Source organism: Dermacentor albipictus, chromosome 2 (assembly GCF_038994185.2).
Source record: "Dermacentor albipictus isolate Rhodes 1998 colony chromosome 2, USDA_Dalb.pri_finalv2, whole genome shotgun sequence".
NCBI classification, from domain to species: Eukaryota; Metazoa; Arthropoda; class Arachnida; order Ixodida; family Ixodidae; genus Dermacentor; species Dermacentor albipictus.
In genome coordinates this window covers 207,670,006-207,691,436 of record NC_091822.1, presented here as the reverse complement: position 1 = coordinate 207,691,436, position 21,431 = coordinate 207,670,006, and the positions used below count along the sequence as shown (strand labels likewise).

The 21,431-nt window shown below is 40.8% G+C and overlaps 1 long non-coding RNA gene across 1 annotated transcript; it reads right to left on the bottom strand.

Annotated features, from left to right (window-relative positions):
* Positions 1-18,261: 18,261 nt before the first annotated feature.
* LOC135903452 (uncharacterized) lies at positions 18,262-19,762 on the bottom strand. The gene is made up of 2 exons (XR_010564811.1): positions 19,636-19,762; positions 18,262-18,426 (listed from the first exon to the last, which is right to left on the bottom strand). It is a non-coding gene; the product is annotated as an uncharacterized lncRNA (long non-coding RNA).
* Between the last annotated feature and the right edge of the window lie 1,669 nt (positions 19,763-21,431).

Here is a 21,431-nt window from a genome sequence, read left to right as displayed (position 1 = left end):
TCCTCCTCTGGAATGGCCTTTAATGCTGTGGTGCTAGCTGCTTTAATCACGTCCGCTGTCCCAAAATGATTGCCTTTCAGGGGTGTTTTGAGGCATGGAAACAAAAAAAAATGTCAGGGGGGAGCCAAGCCCAAGCTGTACGGGAGCTGGGGAATCGTTGGCCCCACTGCATTAACCAGGTAGTCGGTGACGATGAAGGCACTGTGGGCCAGCACATTATTGTGGTGCAACTTCCAGTTGTGTGCAATGTCCGGCTGGATATGTTGAACCCTGCGTTTCAGTCTTTCAAGGACATCCACATAAAATTTGGAGTTCACAGTGGTTTTAGGTTCTTCAAACTCATGATGAACCAGTCCGTGGATGTCAAAAAAAAAACAATGAGCATAATCTTGATCTTTGATTTGCTCATCCTGGCTTTCTTCTGGGGAGGGGACGAGTGTGTGTGCCACTCAGATGATTGCCTTTTGGTCTCCAGGTCATATTCAGATACCCAAGTCTCATCTTCTGTAATGACGTCAAAAAATTTTCGCTCATGTTTGCACATGTTGAGATTTTCTTGGCATGTTTCAACGCGGCGTGACTTTTCGTTGTCAGTGAGCACTTTTTGAACCATTTTTGTGCACGCCTTCCGCATGCCGATATTGTTTGTAAGAATTTCGTGAGCTTGAGTTTTCGAAACGTTTAACATGTCGGCCATTAAACGAACACTTAATTGTTGGTCTGAGTTCAACAGTTCTCTCGCTCGTGTTACATTGTCAGTCGTAGTGGTCGTGGATGGCCATCCAGCGCAGTCCTTGTCGTCGCCCTCTTTCCGGCCTTCCGAAAGGCCTTGTGCCACCGAAACACTTGCCGATCTGACCAGGCATGTTCGTTATAAGCAGTCTTGAGCATAGTAACAGTTTCCGCAGCGGTATTGCCAAGTTTCACAGAAAACTTGATCGCAAATCTTTGTTCTAATGAGCGCTGCATTTTCACTTGCGCAAGAATAAAAAACAGCTCACGGACGGGCCCGTCCGACACTCTCCGATGTTCAGAGCACACTGACTGACGGACCGCTGCTTAGCTAGATTCCGTCACTACTAGTTTCAACCAGTTAGACCGTTCTGACAGTCACATCACAATAAATTTACTGACATTACTTCCAGGACAGACCCTGTATGTGGTGATAGACAAGCTTTTTAGATATAAATGTTGGGAACCTGGATGGAGGTGAGGGACATGTACAGTAAAAACAAGATGTATAAGGTCAAAAATTAATTCTTTTAGTCAGAAATCGGTCAGTGGTGTATGGCTTCTCTTGTTCCCTGGCCCTGGATGGTGAATACAAATTTATATATATATATATATATATATATATATATATATATATATATATATATATATATATATATATATATATATATATATATATATATATATAATTTTGTACAATCAAGCATAGAATCATTGCCTTCTATCTGAGCTAACGTATGGGGCAGAAACTTGGAGGTTTCTTGGAGACAAAAAAGGGCATTGTGTTGTCATGTTGGAAAGCACTTTTCCGGAGGAGGGTGTGTCAGCCACTGACATCAATTTTAATGAAATTTATACCAATATAGCTGACATAAAATGTTGAGCTGTCACAAAGTTGAATCAGTTTGGTTTGACAACAGTCTCAAATGATGTTAAGGTGGAAAAAGGTTTTCTTTTATGCGCCTTCTTCAGTGCAAAACACACAAGCTTAGGGAATCCATTTCAGAACCATTGTGTCGGAATATAAATCATGGCTTCATGTTTCAGAATTTCTGCAGACACACCTTGACAGGCTGGGAATCAACGACCAATTCCTTGCTGCCAGCTCTCAGACTGTTGTACACTTCCTGCAGGAGCATAATCTGGGAAAATGGACAGGCTTTAGTATAGATACAGAAGATTTATACGATTCTTTACCGCAGGCGCGTCTCTTGCAGTTTGTTAAGGACTGCATACACAAGCAAACAGGTTAGCTGGAATTTGCTGAAAGGTGTAAAATTCTTGTTGCAAACTTTCTGGAGCTTCTTGATTTCTATTTAAGGTCAATTTTGGTCTGGTGGGAAAGTAAAATATGTGTCCAGAATGCTGGCATCTGCATAGGTTCCGGTGTTGCACCATTGCTCAGTAATATATTAAGTTATGTTGACCAGAAGATAATCAAAACCTGAGTGGGCTTGCTCTTAAAATTTTCAGATACGTGGATGATTATTTGTTTTTCATGAGCAAATGATAACTTTCACAGAGCTGTCATCGAAGTACTGAAGCTATTTAGAGAACAATAGCAAGGTTTCAACTTCACTTTAGAAGTTCCAGAAAAAAAAGGTGCTGCAACTTCTTATGTCAGGCTTACTTTTATGTGAGATCACGTATGCTGGAGATATCAGTTGAGAACTTCTAAGCTCCTTCTTGATTATAAGTCTAGCCATTCAAAACTTATTAAGTACAGTATTGCCACTCACGCAATTGGAGATGCCTTAACCAAGAGCTATCCTCACCTTATCCTTGAAAGTGTAAGAAATCTGGTGACAAGGCTTAATGAGGCAGGTTATTCAGTTTCAGTGGTTTTTTTATCTTGAAGCACGTTAATTAAGGAACTTAAGGTGCGACCAGGATGGTAGAAGCTTAAGGAGCAAGAGCGGAACAAAGTTGCCATTATCCCCTCTATTAATTGTCGCACAGGCAGAAAAAGGTGGCTTCTAAGTTCCAGGAGAGGATTGGGTTTTCATTTAAAGATAAGCTGAAGGGAATATGTGAAGCAATAAACAAGCACATTCTTCACAACGTGTCTGAGCAGGGAGGACTGCAAAGTGAAATATAACATACAGTTTGTCTCTTGCACACGAAATAATGTTTATTCGATTCCTTTTTCTTGAAGCCTACAAAATATATATCAGTCAGACTGGAAGGTGCCTAAACATTCGACTAAGGAAGTACCATAGTTTTTTGAAGGGTTTTTGCGCATCCACACCTTTCTGTGCATCGTTGCAGCATTGGGCGTCATCCAGTTTTTGAAAGTACTATTCTGCTGTTCACACACTGTGAAGAGCTCTCACGTGAATTAATGGAGGCTTATCACATTAGAAAGAAAGGCTCACTATGTGTTAGCCAGCCATCCATCTCGCTGTAAGATAGCGAGGTTGCCGTGTTAGATCTTAAGTAAAGCCACTGAGTTGCATTGTGCCTTAGTAATTGTTTTTTTACATTGATTAATCAGCCGTGACATGTGTGTTGCCGTCAAAACATGTGCATTCGGTGATGTGAAGGTTGTTTTGGTATGTATCTGCATATGCTAGGGGGCCGGGTGTTGGTCACGTGATGTGTGTTATATATTGGTTGTTTTCTTTCAATAAACTTCATTTGATAGTGCTGTATCCTGTCCCATTTTATTACTTTTGTCGGCATCTGTCATGCAGTAGCTGCCATGAGCTTCAACAACTTGCCCAATTTTTTATCGTATTTTCTATCGTATCGAGCATTAGAGTTACGGAATGGGTGCCATGGTGTGTGTGTGTGTGTGTGTGTGTGTGTGTGTGTGTGTGTGTGTGTGTGTGTGTGTGTGTGTGTGTGTGTGTGTGTGTGTGTGTGTGTGTGTGTGTGTGTGTGTGTGTGTGTGTGTGTGTGTGTGTGTGTGTGTGTGTGTGTGTGTGTGTGTGTGTGTGTGTGTGTGTGTGTGTGTGTGTGTGTGTGTGTGTGTGTGTGTGTGTGTGTGTGTGTGTGTGTGTGTGTGTGTGTGTGTGTGTGTGTGTGTGTGTGTATTTGTGTGTGTGTGTGTGTGTGTGTGTGTGTGTGTGTGTGTGTGTGTGTGTGTGTGTGTGTGTGTGTGTGTAAAGGTAAAATGGTGGTAAGGTGGGGTGGTAAAAGTAAAATGAAGAAATTTTCACATCATGACTGGTCCTTTTACCACATTTACCTACAAAATTAAACACTCTGTTCTTATTAAGCACCTTGTACACAGGTAATCACATTACTAATAATCTTTCAATGCAAATGCATATCAACTTTCTAAGTAATGCTAATAACTGAACACATGGCTTTTTGTGCTGCAAGTTTTCTTGGGACTCCTGCTTCCCTTAAACTTATACTGTATAATATGCTTGTAAGATCAAAACTGGAGTATGCTTCATCAATCCGGGATATACCTACAAAAAACACAACTCTCATATTTAGTTGAAGCCATACAAAACCAACCTGTACATTTTATTGTAGCTGCTTATTATTCCCATGCCGCAAGCATATCAACAATTAGAAGTTGCCTTGATTGGCTAGGCAACAAAGCAAACTTGCCTGTTTATTTCACAAATTCTCAATTGAAACATGTTTTTATTACCTCCTTGTAGCTCATTGATATATATGTGTGCGCGTGTGTGTGTTCTGAGGCTGCCTTTTACAGGAATAGTAAAGATTGGTTTGGCAAGTTCGCACCTGTACCTTGAGGTTGTAGTTCAGTCTCAATGAGATACAAGGAGGTAATAACATATGTTTCAATAGAGAATTTGTAAAATAAATGGGTAGGTTTTTTTGTTGACAAGCCTGGCCAATCAAGGCAAGTTGTAATTGTTGATATGCTTGCGGTATGGGAATAAGCAGCTACAATAAAATGTGCAGGTTGGTTTTGTATGGCTTCAACTAAATATGAGAGTTGTGTGTTTTGTCGGTGTATCCCAGATTGATGAAGCATACTCCAGTTTTGATCTTGCAAACATATTATACAGCATAAGTTTAAGGGAAGCAGGAGTCCAAGAAAACTCGCAGCAAAAAAAGCCATGTGTTCAGTTATTAGCATTAGTCAAAAAGTTGATATGCATTTAGACTGAAAGATCACTAGCGAAAAATCTGATTAGGCAACCTAATAAAAATTATATCAGTTTGTTTCTATTGCATCATGAAACGATACAACTGATACACTGATAAAATTACTTTTAGTTCTATTCTGGACGTATCTGTGCTATTCTGCTTGTACGAGTCTACTAGTGTATTCTTTTTATTAGTGTAATAGTGTATTCATATTAGTTTGCCAGATCTATAGTCTATCAGTATCTATGTGTGTTGTATAGGTGTAATGTGCCTCAAGGAGAAGCAAGCTTCCTCATTTGCCCAAAACATGAGTCAGAAATAATGCATTTATATTATCAGAAAAGACAATACATATAAATAAAATATGAAGCCCAGGATTCAGAAAGGAAAGATTGTTGGAACAAATATACACCATACAACACCTTAAAAAGAATAAAAATGTGATCACATTTAAAAGAGAAAAGATGTTTAGATTGGTTCACAACAAAGTTTAGCCTCTTTAAACAGGAGGTTATTGGCAATCAAGCCACTGAATTGGTTCACATGTACACCACAAAGATTATTAGACTTCACAATCTGGAAAGCTAGTGAATGGAAGTGGTGGGTTCTTCATTATTCATTACCATGCCTTCATGGCTTTTTGCCAGATAAGTAAGTCAGGCATTCCAGTTTGCTTGTGGAGGGTGTCTATATACTTCTACTAGACACCGTCACTTCAGATGACCATAATGAGATCATCTGATCTTCTCTCAGAGTTTGTTGTGAGAGCACAGTCTTTGTTTGGATTGGGTGCAATGATCACATACAATGTACACCAAATCCTGCATCTTCCTAAAAGTGCGGCTAAACTAGGACCTCATTGGTCGCATTCTTCATTTGTATTTGAAGGCGGAAATGAACTTCTTGTGAAATTGGTCAGCAGAGCTAATGATGTTCCTTTACAAATATTGGAATGTTATGTACTTGCTTGAAAGTTACAGGCAGCTAAAGCTAGTTTAAATCTTTCACCAGAAGCAGTGAGTTTTTTTGGTGTACAGGAGAGGAGAGCTGGTCAGAAGACAACTTTGTTAGGCACTGGAAAGCTGTGCCTGAACTTGGATGAAAGTGAAAAACAGGCTGTAGTCCACAACCGTGGCTGTGACTCAACAATTAAGTGTCACTGAATATTAGTGAATGATCATCAACCAACAAACATTCCACTCTCTCCAGTACACTTGAACTATTAAGACTAAATACAGTGCATTTGTCAGCTTCTCAGGTGCATTTTCTCTCATTTGTAGAATTCTTACTGGAGCGAATTCTTGTATAATTCTGAAATGCAAGAAACTATTTCCTGTTGAAATTCTCCATGCAAAGCACCTTTCAGTCTGCGTCAGAAGAGAGGAGCCACTAGTTTACGTAACACCCAGCGAAGTTATGCGCCTTTATGTGTTTATAGAAATAGACAACAATATTTTTGAATGGACAATACAAAACCTTTATGAAAGAGACTAATTCCCATGCTCAAGACATGGCAATGATGAACAGTATGTCTTCAGCCATGGTACATGAATGTCTGGTAATAACAGGTTATAGCTTTAAAGAAAACAGTTGGTAACAGTGCACCACACTTTATGGAATTCTGTAATAATCAGCTTTTTGATGTTTGAATATATTAACCTAGCCAGAGCCATCAAAATTCTAGAGTGTTTATTTTTTCTTGCGTTAGCTTCTTGTTTTCCTAATGAACCAGCTAGCCCAATTTGCCACTCTTCATTATTGTTCTCTTGTTGATTAAGTGCTTGGGGAATTGCATGGTCTGCATGTTGGCAGTGGTGATGCAGCTGCTGATGAACAGCTGCAGTAGCCAAAAAACGACAATATTTTACAGGACTTATGCACAGTTACAGGTCGGTGTCCTTACATGTAGCGAAGGGCCCTACTAAACCACGTGACTGCCTTGAGTGGATGATCACAGTGAACAAACAGTGCTTCACTAGCAGACGGTGAAGAGGTAAAGCTTCTCAGTCTGTATGCAGAGGCATGGAAAGCAGCTGAATGTTAAGTGAGCAGTTATGCTACTTGATACAACGGCATCATTTTCACACCATGCATCTGTCTGCCTCACTTTATTTACTCCTTTGACTCAATGTAGCTGGTGCAAGTTTATCCATTAACTGTGGCAGCATTACTAAGACACTATCTTTTTTCTGAATGAAACAAGCAAACTCTGAAATTTCATTTGAACAGTGTATTACAGTGAATCAAAGACTCCAAACACTATATATGAAGCCTGTTCTGATAGTCTTCTTTGCTTTCACATGCTGAAGGCTACACAGGTTAAACCACTTTTACACATTTCGACGTGCGGTGGTTGAACTAGCACCCAGTGAAGAATTGTGTCTTCTGATTTTGCAATATGTGCATTGATGTTTAGCTGTTTTTGTTCATGATTATGTGGTTTTAAACATGGTAAATCCATGTTCTTACTTGAATAAGTTCTCAGATCTGTACTGACTTTTGCTTAAATAATATTGCTGTATTGTCATGTTCTGATATATTGCTGTAGATCTTGTACCAATAGCGATGCTCGTCCTGTTTCCTTGCTTCCTGTCAGTGTGCCATGCCAGTTTGTTCTTTTTGCACAAGCTCACTTGTGTTCTGTCACATATCACGACACTTTTGGGATGAATGCAAAAATGCATAGTCTAGAGAAAACAGTTTCATATGAAGTTGTAATATTATAAAAGCATATGCCAATTAGACCTAGCATCTGTGAGCACAATTGGGCATAGTGAAGTTGGTACTTCAGTCTGTGTTTTTGCTCTTATGTGTTTGTTTAAATGTGGCTAAAATTGCTTATTCTTTAGATAGTGGAGTGTAAAATAAACCCTAGTCATGTTTGTAGTCATGTTGCTTGTGTCTTGTCCTTGTTCCTTTGTGGATGGATGCATTATTGTTGTTATAATTTTCAAATCAAGTATGCACAAACTAACCCAGAAAGTAGCTTCATTGAAATCATGTTGCTAGTGTCTAATTTATGGCATTCACAAATCAGCCAGACATGTTAGAGCTACAGTTAGTATCCACAGTCTTGAAAGTGCTTTGTTTTGCTTTTGTAAATAAACTTTATTACAACAGTAGGAAGATACCTATGAAGAAAGGAGTCAGACAAGTAGACACAATCTCTGCAGTGCTATTCACTGCGTGCTTGGAAGAAGTATTCAAGCTATTAAACTGGGAAGGTTTAGGAGTAGGGATCGACCGGGAACACCTCAGCAACATTCGGTTTTGCCGATGACATTGTTCTATTCAGGAACACTGCGGACGAGTTACAGCAAATGATTGAGGACCTTAACAGGGAGAGTGTAAGAGTGGGGCTGAAGATTAATATGCTGAAGACAAAGATAATCATAAATAACCGGGCAAAGGAACAAGAGTTCAAGATCGCTAGTCAGCCTCTAGAGTCTGTGAAGGTGTACGTCTGCCCAGGTCAACTAATCACAGGAAACCCTGACCATGAGAAGGAAATTCACAGAAGAATAAAAATGGGCTGGATCGCATACGGCAGACATTGTGAGCTCCTGACTGGGAGCTTACCATTATCATTGAAAAGGAAAGTATACAATCAGTGCATTTTATGGGTGCTGACATATGGCGCAGAGATTTGGAGACTGACAAAGAAGCTTGAGAACAAGTTAAGGGCTGTGCAAAGAGGGATGGAACGAAGAATGCTAAGTATAACTTTAAGAGACAGAAAGAGAGCAGTTTGGACAAGAGAGCAAACGGGTATAGATGATATTCTAATAGACATTAGGAGAAAAAAATGGCGCTGGGCAGGTCATGTAGTGCGCAGATTAGATAACCGTTGGACCATTAGGGTGACAGAATGGGTACCAAGAGAAGGGAAGTGCAGTAGAGGATGGCAGAAGGCTAGGTGGTGCGCCAAAATTAGGAAATTTGTTGGTGCTAGTTGGAATCGGTTGGCGCAGGACAGGGGTAATTAGAGATTGCAGGGAGAGGCTTTCGTTCTGCAATGGACATAAATATAATAATGATGCTGCTGCTGCTGCTGCTGCTGATGATGATGATGATGATGAGAGTAATCCTGTTTTGGATATGCATTAAATGTTGCACATCCATCTCGCAAAATTTGTAAATGTAATTTTGTATTAAGAACTGGAGCACGCCTGCTACAAAGATGGACTGATACTTTTCTCATGCAACTTCCCCAATGTAGTTTCATAGGCTAAGTAACGCTGCTGTGCTTTGAAAATGTGTGCGTTAATTTATGTTGAAACATGTTTAGGATAATATATCTGCATACAAGCTGTAAAAAGTTTTGATAATTGCACTGTTTCCACACTTCATTTTTATTTGATACTCCAATATCCCAACTGTGTTTGTTAATCTGTTCACGTGCCAGGCAATGCATTCAGGGTTGTATATTCAGTTCATTTTAAAAACGTCTCTTCAGGCGTGTGGGCACCGGCATGTGTGCTATTTCTAACATGCTTTATCAGTGCCTCAATCAGATTTCTGTATGTCATATGATGATCTCTATCTGGGTTTAAAAGACTGATATGTACATCATGCTATTTGGGCTTGTAGGCAGCACAGTGAGATCTATCTGCTGCCTGCCAATCTGGTAAAGAGTTCTATGGGTCAGGTAGGAATATATATCACTCTTAGAAGGACCCGTACAACCTATACATATTCCTAAGAGAATATATAGAAATTTCTATCAGTTTTTTTTGCTAGGGTACTGATGTTAGGTTTTTAACTCGTGATGGCACTCCGGAGAGACATTACTGGAGACATTGCCCCACTGGGCACACGCAGCTAAGCCCAGTGGGGGTGAGATATGGACTTTGCGCCCGCTCGCGAGAGCAAGGATGACGTCCACTGCGGCGGCGCCCTCTCCCCTCACGCAACACCTGGCGCGCTAGATCGATGGCAGATGTACCCTTTCACCCGCTCTGCTCCGTAGAGGCACGCTTGCAATGTGGTCACAACCAATGGGATTTGAGGTTCCATTTCGCTGAGACGACAGACGCTGCCTTTTTTACTCAGTGGGCCATTTGTTTAGTCTGTTTGAACAGAAACGGACCTGCCAGAGTTTGGTTGTTTCACGACAAGACACACAGTCGACAGAAAGTTTAGTTTTCTACGTTAAGTTCTTTGCGAGATCTAAAATAAGAAAAATCAAGGGCCTAAACACTCAGCATTGTGGCATGCCAGGAGTGACAAAAGACAGATTTGTGAATTGGAGTTGTTAACATAAAAATTGTGTTTAGTCATGAAGAAAGCATTCAGTGAATTTTAGTAATTGCATGTGGATCAATATTAAGTTAGCTTATTCAGGAGAAGGAGGCAGTGGCACAAAGTAGCAGAATTTAAACGCTAAAAGCATCCATTGAACGCAAGAACTAAGTTCAATGGAGGAGATCAAGTTAGTAAACATGACAATATAGTTGTGTTTTTCATGAGAGACGAGGTCTTATGGAAACCATGTTGACATTTGTTGTAGAAGTTTTGGGACACAATTTAGGATTATTATGGAGATTGAAATAAATGATGTTAATGGGAGGCTTGGCAATTGAGGCCAGCAATTGTTCCGCCCAAGTGTCTCTCATAACATTACTGCAGTAGATCACCACGTGCATTCTGTTCTAGAAGCTGAAAAGGTAATGCTAATCTGTGTAATGCATCTGTCGAATGCTGACAACAGTATGATGCTGATGCAGTGACAACGATGGCATGATCAACGATGGTATGACAATTTTAGAGTCATCACAATTGAGGCATAACGACTCTGGGATGATGAGTGCATGCATGGCAATGACTGCATATCTACTACACAGCGTGAAGGCGGCAGCATCTGACGGCGTGATATTACAACAAGTTTGAAATGACAATGCAATTATGACGACGGATTGAAGACTGTGAATGGTGAACAATGATGCGTCCACTTGGCAACTAAAGAAAAACATACGAGAACAGCTAAGCATGTTTTGTCTGAGTAGTGATTGCGAAAGCATTAATGCCCAATTGAACGCCGCTGAGCAGTCCGAGTTTTACGCTGCAAGTGATGCACCCTAGAGCTACATTGGGCCCGAGCTAGCAAGCAGCAGCAGCCTGCGGTGCCAACACCACATGCCACCGACGTGCTGCATGACCAGAGACCAGGAAACAGCAGTGGCCACCAAGGCCGGTGGGCACGCGCATCAGTTAAGCCCAGTGGAGGGGGGAGATACGGACCGGGCGGCGGCTTGCGAGAGCAAGGATGACGTGGCGTCGGGGCGACGCCCTCTCCCCTCACGCAACACCTGGTGCACTATAGCGACAGCAGGTGTACCCTTTCACCCGCTCTGTTTTGTCGAGGTGCACTCGTGACGTGGTCGCAGTCAATGGGATTTGAGGTGCTGTTTCGCTGAGACGACAGACGCTGGCCTTTTTGCTCAATGGGCCATTTGACGCTTTCGCATAAATAATCGCTACAGAATAATGACAATGTGGTTATGTTGAGCTCGCGTTCACGCTTCATCTACACGGACCACCCTACCTGTGTACTTTTGGTACTGGGGCCAATTCTGTACCATGCAATACACTCAGCCATGGAGCACCCGCAACGATCACGCGATAGGCAAAAAACGCTGTGCTTTAAACATGCACCCATAGAGTGCCCCAATATTGCAACCAGCCGATCCGTGCATAGTGAAGCGTCCGCATGGCCGCGTTAGCCACGTGGTCGTGCCATGCGAGTGTGTGGCTGATATATCAATTGAGTAATCGAAAGACTGGTTCCAAATGCATTTACTAACCAATTTGAGTCCGCGGCACTTTTATGTGCTGCTTTGAATAACTGCGTATGGTACCGCGGTTCCCGCAGTCGCCAAATGCATGTGGCGCGTACTTTAGCAGCAGCGCTCGGCGTGTTTCGACTAAAGCAATTTCATTTCAATTCTGCTCGCCACTGCACTCATGGCGGCTGTAGCTGCTTATAGTTATACAGTACTTTGGTTATAAAGTACAGTAAGTCTAGTTAATAAATTTTATTGGGATGTGAGGTTTTATTTGTTAAATCGAGAACTTCGTCAAATTGAAACCACTTGATTAGATCACGCAACATGCCATAAAATTGATGCAAGAGCCAAAAATGTCGTTTTTGCCTACGTTCACACTTATTGTAGCAGTTGAGCATGTACTCTGCCTTAACAGAAGAAACGATTAAACATTCTTAAAAGCTATATGTCAGTGATACTAAAATCACCAGAACTCAATTAGGCCTACTATACCCACATTTTTCTTTTTTAATTATGGCAAATCAGGCAAGATATTATAGTTGATTCTAGGTTTTCAGTGCTCATGAATGTGACAGTGAAAGTATTGAACGTCATGTAGTGTAATGCAACGAAAACAAAGACACAAGAAAAAGCAAAACACAGACATAATTATAGCGCTTGTGTCTGTGTTTCATTTCTTCTTGTGTTCTTGTTTTTGCTGCGCTACATTACATGCTGTTCCATGCATGATCAACGAACAAGCCCACATTGCCGCCCCCGTGTAGAGAACAGGAAATTTCGTTATACACTTAAACTTTGATATAACAAAGTAGGTAAAATCGGCAATTCGCTTCGCTATATAGAAATTTCCTTGTATTGAAATTCGATCTGTTATGCAAATGAGTACAGTCGCCGATCGATTTTTGTTGCACGGAAAGGGGCCATGCAATTTTCCGAATTACAATTTGGCAATAAAAAAAAGCAAGTTTGAATGAGAAAACATCTTATTTTGACGAATATAGGTGTCAGCGATGAATGATACGGCGGTTTCATGCCACGTTGATATATCTTCACATCAGTGGCACGAATTAAGTGACGCCATATGCTTTCGCGTGCACTCCGCCCCCAAAGCGTCGCCCGGTCGCACTGCGACGACGCTATCATGAAAAGCGCCGGCAGCTAGGAGCGAATGCTTCGCCTGCTTCTCGTTCCAACGGGTCATCAAAACTCGAGATTGCGCAACCTTCAATACTAAACGTGCGGGAAAACAGCTAGCTTATGATGCCACGCCGTCTTGGCATGCCCGCTCTTTCCACACGCAGCAGATTACCTCTAGAGCAGGGTGCGCGGCTGCATATGCGCTCAGCCGCGTTTACAGCTACGCGCAGTCATGGCCGAGACGCGCGCCAACTTACGCCCCTACTCCGCCCCGTCGCGCGCGCTTGATCGCGTTACCGCGAGCTCGCTTTCCTTCCCCACTTTGCCATTGCTCGCGTGGGAAGGCCGCACTTATTTATTTATTTATTTATTTCGTGTACCCTCAGGGCCAGAGGCATTAAAGAGGGGAGTGGTTACATCAAATACAAAAAAAAGTACAGTGCAGCAAAATAGTTAATAGTACAGAAATACATGGTTCTCGGTTATACAATGTTATTTGAGTGTTCCTGGAGTGCTAGTCAATAAAAGTAAATACGGTACAGGCAGTGCAGTAATACAGTGTAAGTAATAGCAGTAATAGCAGTAATACAGTGCAGTAATACAGCCATCATCTTTCTTATCTCACCCTCGCACCTAAAGCACAAGTGCGCGGGGCGCGATAGGATCTGATCGCACTTGGACTTAATTTATACGGAACATGATGCGGCTCCAAGCTGTTGTTCTTGTCGCGCTGCACGCAGTTTGAGAGGTGCGTTTGCAAGCAGCAGCTTGTAATTCAATCATTTGACTATCTGCGTCCGCGGAAGTTACCACTGATTGTCTTGGCACTCCTCTGCGGCAGAAGCGAAATTTCGTTATATTGAAATTGCACACAAACACACTTCTTTACATTGAGGCTCTAAATGCATGGTGTTCAATGGAGAAGAGGTTATGAAAAGTTAAATACTTCGCTATATCGAGAATTTCGTTATACTGAGGCTTAACTGTATGAAAATTTGAATTTATATACCTTGTTGTGCAGCTCCTTGGGTCATGGTTTCTATGACTATGACTCATATGACTCTGTATCTGTTGCGTAGAAAATCTCTCTCGCCCTGTTTCCCTACCGTTCTCCTTTTGGAGGAGCCCCCTCTTGATGCTATCCTTGTTCCACTCTTGGCCCACATCATTTCATAATCGAGGCATGTAAGGCCACAGTTCCTTATGCGATGCAGCTCTGACATCATGCATACCATACGGAATTGTACAGGAGCCTGAGCCCATGCATAACCATTGTTCTGATAAAGTGTCAATTTTTAGACTGACATCCTTTCCTCTTGCATGACAGTTATCTCTGCTGTATTGTTGATGCTCTCTCATGTATGTATACCAATCAATTATCTTAGTCAATTTCTTGAACATTGAGTCCAATCTTTGCCAACTTAAGTGTGTGTTGAATGTTAATTTTTTAAAACCTGCCTTCACAATCTGCCTCCACCTCAACCATTTTAGCATCCTCAATTCAGTCACTTCTCCATCCTGACTTCTAGGTGACTTTATTAAAATTGTTTAGGTTCCATACAATATTGCTGGTCATGTATTCTAATCTCTTATAAGTTTATTAGACAGTGAAAATCTTCAACTTGACTGGAACCTGTGTAACATAGATATCATAATGCATCTTTTCAGTTTTTCCAAACTATGTCAATTCTGCTGATTCTGTGGGCTGTCCAAATTTTCCATGTTGGTGTTTTCAGTTATCATTGAACCAAGGTATCCGTCTTCTCTATGGTTTACCCTCAAGGCTTCCCTTTCATCTACTCTGAGAAATTGGCATGCGGCTACCAGATGTGGGCAGCTTGCCTCACAACACATGCACATGCTCAGCTACTTTTGCCAACCTTATATGTGTTAGACGTCAATCAGCATGAGCGAAGCAGCGAGAATGGGGAATTATGAAATTAAGGCAAAGGTTCGAGCATTAAGGGAAGTCATACTTATGAGGTGAGTACATGTGAAGAAAAGTATTCAGAAATGTTAGGAATTTGCAGTTTCCTGTTTATTGGTCTATTAAACACTCCCTAGCTATTTCAGTTATTTCATCATGTGTTGCAATTTTTAGTTGCAATATGTTCTTCTTAAGTGCTGCCACACTTAGTACTAGAAGTTTGAGAACTTATATTTCTTATTCACTTGGTTCATTCATACCTACAAGCAGCAGTCTTTTCACTTTACATCAGCAATTGAATGTAATGCCCAGATATGTTCTCAGTCTACTTCAGTGGGAGTCACTAACACAGTGAATGATCATGAAGCATGTGTGTTCTTAAAAAGTGCCTTCATGTGATGCAGCTGTAAGTTAAGGTAGGGGATGCTTTGGAAAGCATTTTATGTGGCTAACATGAGAATTATTTTATGCCAGAAAGCACACAAATATTTGTGTTTATTTCTGGTGTTCTTCTTCCTTAATTACTTTCTTGATTCAGCACATATATATGAAGCAAGAGATCTTGGCTTGTTCTTTCTTTACATTAGCAAATTACATTAATCATATAATAGCACACTTTACATAATTGCGCACATTAAAAGTCACTTGGCGAGCAAAACATGTATTTGTATTTTTGAATATCCCAGCTTAATGTTTTAGTGTGTGCAGTTTGGACGTGATTCTTGAGAAGCACTACATCTGCTTCATGTATATGAGGTATAATTGCTTTTGCTTAAAAATATTCCTAATCTTCTTTCATAGCTGTCCTTTTTTTACTAGACAATATAAGCATGGCGCTTAATTCCATGATAAATATGCCTGCTGTTACTGTATGCATCAGTGTTTGACTATTCGTTACCTACTATTCCTATTAGAAAAATGTATTTGCCAACCTCCAATTATTTGCATTGGAGTAGTGAAGAGTTTGACGGCAGCCTGTCTGGTTTCTCAAAAGAGGCACAGTAAGTAGTTTAAAATTAGATGCTAACCATAAAAATGAAAAATAAGAACTGGTTCAACTGAAGCTTTGTTCACAATCTTTGCGAACAAGGCTTTCAAGTAGGAGCCGAAGCATCTATCTTGTATGCCCGATCTTCATTTGCTTATTATTATTATTTGAATTCATCTAGCCCTAAAGAGGTGGCAGTTTATTTCGAATACTACTCTTTGCATTTTGTTTCCATTGCTGAGTTCTTTTTTTTTTAAATAACTTCATGCACCACACAACTACAACTCAAACATTTTCATTCTTTCAAAGACGTCACACCTAGTGAAAGGTATTCTGCACTAACATAATTATTTTGAGATTTCCAGTAAATACGTAGTCCTCATAAAAAGTATCTAAACAATTTTGGCCTAAGTGGTTATACATTAACCATGTAGGCTTCATCAGCTTCTGACATCACTTGTTCTTGGCAAACTTGTGAGCTGACAAGTTTGAGCATGCAGTCACTTCCCTCCATATTTGTTTCGATGAAGGCTTGCCCTTTGGTGCTACTCTGGATCCACCCTCGTTTCCTGTGATTACCACTAAGGGCTTCAAGGCACACACCCTCAGGAAGACTGTTCATGCACAAACCTGGTTCTTTCACACTTTTACTAAGACAGACATTGAAAGCAAGGATGGCATAGCAGGCATGTTGGTTACAGAAGTACTTTATTAAATAGCTTTGTAAGTATTCATCTTGTTGACATTTCCATATCCTCTTCTGCTGAATTAGCTCGGGGAGCATGTCTCCTTCTCATGCATACCCCAGCCCAGCAAATCCGAACTTCAGCAGCAGATGAAATGGACATTTCCACTAGGTGGACACGGAATACATCCCCTGTGCTCTGTCCTATCTTTCCACCCTTCTCCATGTATTTTACTCAGTAAACTACTGGCTCAGCATGTTGGCCACCTTAATCAACCTTCCAATATCAGCACTTAAAAGGTATACAATACAAATAAGGCACTGTAAATCCAAGCAGTTAGGCTGGCGATTGCTGCTGTTATGCACCATACAGGCAGACGCAATGGCTTCACTGTAGCTTTCTAAGTTAACTTTACTGAACTTTGAATTTAGAGAAGACAGAATATAAACACAGACTAGCATCTTTCTTATGTGCTTCACGCCTCTGCTTTTTTGTGTTACTAAAATAAGTATGTTGAACCTAAATGAAGTAAAAGGAAAAGGAAATTGTCACACTAATTTCATTTCACTGTCTTTTTAAAGGTATAGCAAGATTTTTTAATTGCATTACGAGTTGCTACTTCTTTCGATCTTAATGTTAATTTCTCATACTCCAATTGGACTACAACTGTTCCCTCACCCACAGCTATCAAGGCCTTATGGCAACTTTGGAAGCTCTCTGAACTGAGTAAAAGCTATGCATTGCATTATTTCTTAATACATTTTCATGGCTGCCTTTAACCTCTATAGTTCCTCATTAAAGCCAGCATCTCTCTTGTGACCACATTTAAAGAGCTTGTGGTAATGTATGCCTAACAAGAAAGATGGGTACTTTGTAGTGCTAGTATGCTCCAAGTAAATTGTTTTATGCAAAAATTGCTGGCATAATTGTCTGACAAATACTGCATCATGTTTGCTATTTTGCCTTCTGTTTCAATTTCACTGCATCTATACATTTTACGAGTGCATGAGTAGGATTCAAGGCTGTTCTTTAAAATTCTCATGAGCACTTATCATGATCAGTTCCCCATATAAGTGGTTTTGCTGATGAGAATACAGGAATACGAACAAAATTGACATGGAACCAACATATAGATAACGTCTGCATGACTGCCTATCAAAAGTTATATTTTCTGAGAAAAAAAAACTGGAACATGCATCACGTAATGTAAAACTTATTGCATACACCGCCTTTCATTAGGATGATACTAGAATATTCAGCCGTTGTTTGGAGTCCCCATCAAGTGACGCTTAAGAGGAAGTTGGAAAGGATACAGAGTCTGGCGGCACATTTTATTTGTTCGGCATACCGAAGGAAGGAATCGGTCACGCTTATGTTACAGCGTTGCAACTTCTATCTTCTTGAGGTACGTAGGAAAAAAATATAGGCTGAAGGTGCTTTATCGAATAATGCAGGATCAACTTTAGATTGATAAGCTCAAATATCTACATGCTCCAGGCAAAAGATACCCGCGAACTAACCACGACTACGTCATAAAGCCAGACCATACCAACAGTGATACATATCAATACTCATTTTTCCTTTATGCGATAGAAATGTGGAACCAATTGCCAAACGCTACTGTTAGCCTAAAAGATGTCACCGACTTTGAAAATGCTGCTGAGGCATATTTATGGGAGTTTTCGATTTAGTTTTGAAGTGCCAAGTGATATGTGCTACTTGATGTTCATTGTACGTATTTTGATAAATGTCAGAAGTGTGCTGAACAGCATTCAAGTGAACATCTTATTCACTGTGAATTGACAAGTGTTAAGCAACTTTACGTACATTGACATTGTCCATATTTGATTTATGTAATTGTATTGTCCTCTCTGTTATGACCCTCTATGAGGGTTGACAGTGTTAATAAATAAATAAACAGACAACGAGGAATGTGGGTAAGTACACTTTATTTTCAGCACACGTTTTTTTAATGAACGGCTGTTATACTGCTAAAATCTGCACATTTAATAAAAGTACACTGCTCTGCTTCATCACTCCATGCTAAGTGCAAGTATCCTGTACCAGGAAGTCAAACCAAGACGTGGGATGTTCAGTCTGTGAAAATAAAAACGAGTTTGAAACATTAACGTGCAAAAACTAAAGCACACTCAAGAAAATAAACACAGCACAGGAACACATCCAATGAATCAGAATTACCTTTGAGAGCAAACATATAGTTTCTATGGCACAGTGAAGAAACCTTATTCCTCCGGCTTTTTTTTGAGCGCGAGAAAATATGAAAGTGCATGCGTTCTCCCCAAATTGTGTATCTCTCACCTTTTCACACACAACAAAGACGGAAGAAATCAACAGTTCAGAAAAAAAAATGGCCGTGTAAACATTACCTGGCTTACGAGGTCGACAAACCAACGGTTCAAAGCATCACAGCCACGTCCGAAATAGCGCCGAAAGCCGGCCAGTACACTTAGGCGCCTCGGCCCGCGTAATGTAATAGGAGACGGCAGGTGCACGCGTACACCATTAAGGAACACATATTATATATGTCGGTGAAAGCGGTCACTCTTCAGTTCTGACATGCTTCACCGCGTAACACTAGTCTACTGCGGCGAAGCTGACTTCAGGACGCCGATTTCTTCAACTCATCTAGCGAGGCAGGTCCGTTTATCACGCTTGGCAGCGTTTGACATTTTCTGCATTAATTTCGTTTGTTCTTTTTAATTTTATTATCACAGTGACCCTGTATCACGCAGTTGCAGAGCTAGTGCAGCGTCGTAGCTGCGTTAGGAAAGGTAAGCGTGTATGCAGCAGGCACGGGGGCATTGGCTCTTGTTTGGAAACTTCAAGAGACGCTCTTCCGCGCAGCGATACCATTTGTAATATTAAAAGAATGCAGGTGATGATTAAATGAGCCGCAGCAAAGCTATACAAAAGCAGTAGTAATGCTGTTCTAAGATCCTCTCGCTCGAGCGAGATGGTCTTAGAAAAAAAGCGCGATGTAACGCGATCTGACGGAACAGCTCGTCATGCCAGTCTTACGGCCTCGTTCTTACGCGCACACTCCGCTGCATCAGACTACTGAATGGTTCTGTGCACGCACTGACGATCTTGATGGACTCTATAGGCAATACCACTCACATGAGCAGCTCCATATAAGATGCCACGGCCCATTCCACATGCCGGTGGCAATTTGACGCGGCTATGAGGCAAAATATGCGCACAAGGTACGTAATGGTAACGCATCAAACAGCTCACAGCCCCAATCCTTTATTACACGCATATAGCGTGGAAAGATGAATTACTCACGCTCTAAGTGGGCACGGAATACGAACCGTTTCGCAGCGCGGCCGGCTCCGAAAGACAGACGCCATGAAAATAACCGGATGTGACATCATGGGTTATAGCGGACGTGACGTCATGGGTGAACGTAGACATTTCGGGCACCTTTCGTCTGCTGTGCCCCGGGCACAGCAGACACTGCCCTGCATTTTTCACTTGCGCAAGAATAAAAAACAGCTCACGGACGGGCCTGTCCGACACTCTCCGATGTTCGGAGCACACTGACTGACGGACCGCTGCTTAGCTAGATTCCGTCACTACTAGTTTCAACCAGTTAGACCATTCTGACAAACAGTCACATCACAATAAATTTACTGACATTACTTCCAGGACAGACCCTGTATGTGGTGATAGACAAGCTTTTTAGATATAAATGTTGGGAACCCGGATGGAGGTGAGGGACATGTACAGTAAAAACAAGATGTATAAGGTCAAAAATTAATTCTTTTAGACAGAAATTGGTCAGTGGTGTCTGGCTTCTCTTGTTCCCTGGCCCTGGATGGTGAATACAAATTTATATATATATATATATATATATATATATATATATATATATATATATATATATATATATATATATATATATATATATATATATATATATATATATATATATATATATATATAATTTTGTACAATCAAGCATAGAATCATTGCCTTCTACCTGAGCTAACGTATGGGGCAGAAACTTGGAGGTTTCTTGGAGACAAAAAAGGGCATTGTGTTGTCATGTTGGAAAGCACTTTTCCGGTGGAGGGTGTGTCAGCCACTGACATCAATTTTAATGAAATTTATACCAATATAGCTGACATAAAATGTTGAGCTGTCATGAAGTTGAATCAGTTTGGTTTGACAACAGTCTCAAATGATGTTAAGGTGGAAAAAAGTTTTCTTTTATGTGCCTTCTTCAGTGCAAAACACACAAGCTTAGGGAATGCATTTCAGAACCATTGTGTCGGAATATAAATCATAGCTTCATGTTTCAGAATTTCTGCAGACACACCTTGACAGGCTGGGAATCAACGACCAATTCCTTGCTGCCAGCTCTCAGACTGTTGTACACTTCCTGCAGGAGCATAATCTGGGAAAATGGGCAGGCTTTAGTATAGATGCAGAAGATTTATACAATTCTTTGGCGCAGGTGCGTCTCTTGCAGTTTGTTAAGGACTGCATACACAAGCAAACAGGTTAGCTGGAATTTGCTGAAAGGTGTAAAATTCTTGTTGCAAACTTTCTGGAGCTTCTTGATTTCTATTTAAGGTCAATTTTGGTCTGGTGGGAAAGTAAAATATGTGTCCAGAATGCTGGCATCTGCATAGGTTCCGGTGTTGCACCAGTGCTCAGTAATATTTTAAGTTATGTTAACCAGAAGATAATCAAAACCTGAGTGGGCTTGCTCTTAAAATTTTCAGATACGTGGATGATTATTTGTTTTTCATGAGCAAATGATAACTTTCACAGAGCTGTCATCGAAGTACTGAAGCTATTTAGAGAACAATAGCAAGGTTTCAACTTCACTTTAGAAGTTCCAGAAAAAAAAATGTGCTGCAACTTCTTATGTCAGGCTTACTTTTATGTGAGATCACGTATGCTGGAGATATCAGTTGAGAACTTCTAAGCTCCTTCTTGATTATAGGTCTAGCCATTCAAAACTTATTAAGTACAGTATTGCCACTCACGCAATTGGAGATGCCTTAACCAAGAGCTATCCTCACCTTATCCTTGAAAGTGTAAGAAATCTGGTGACAAGGCTTAATGAGGCA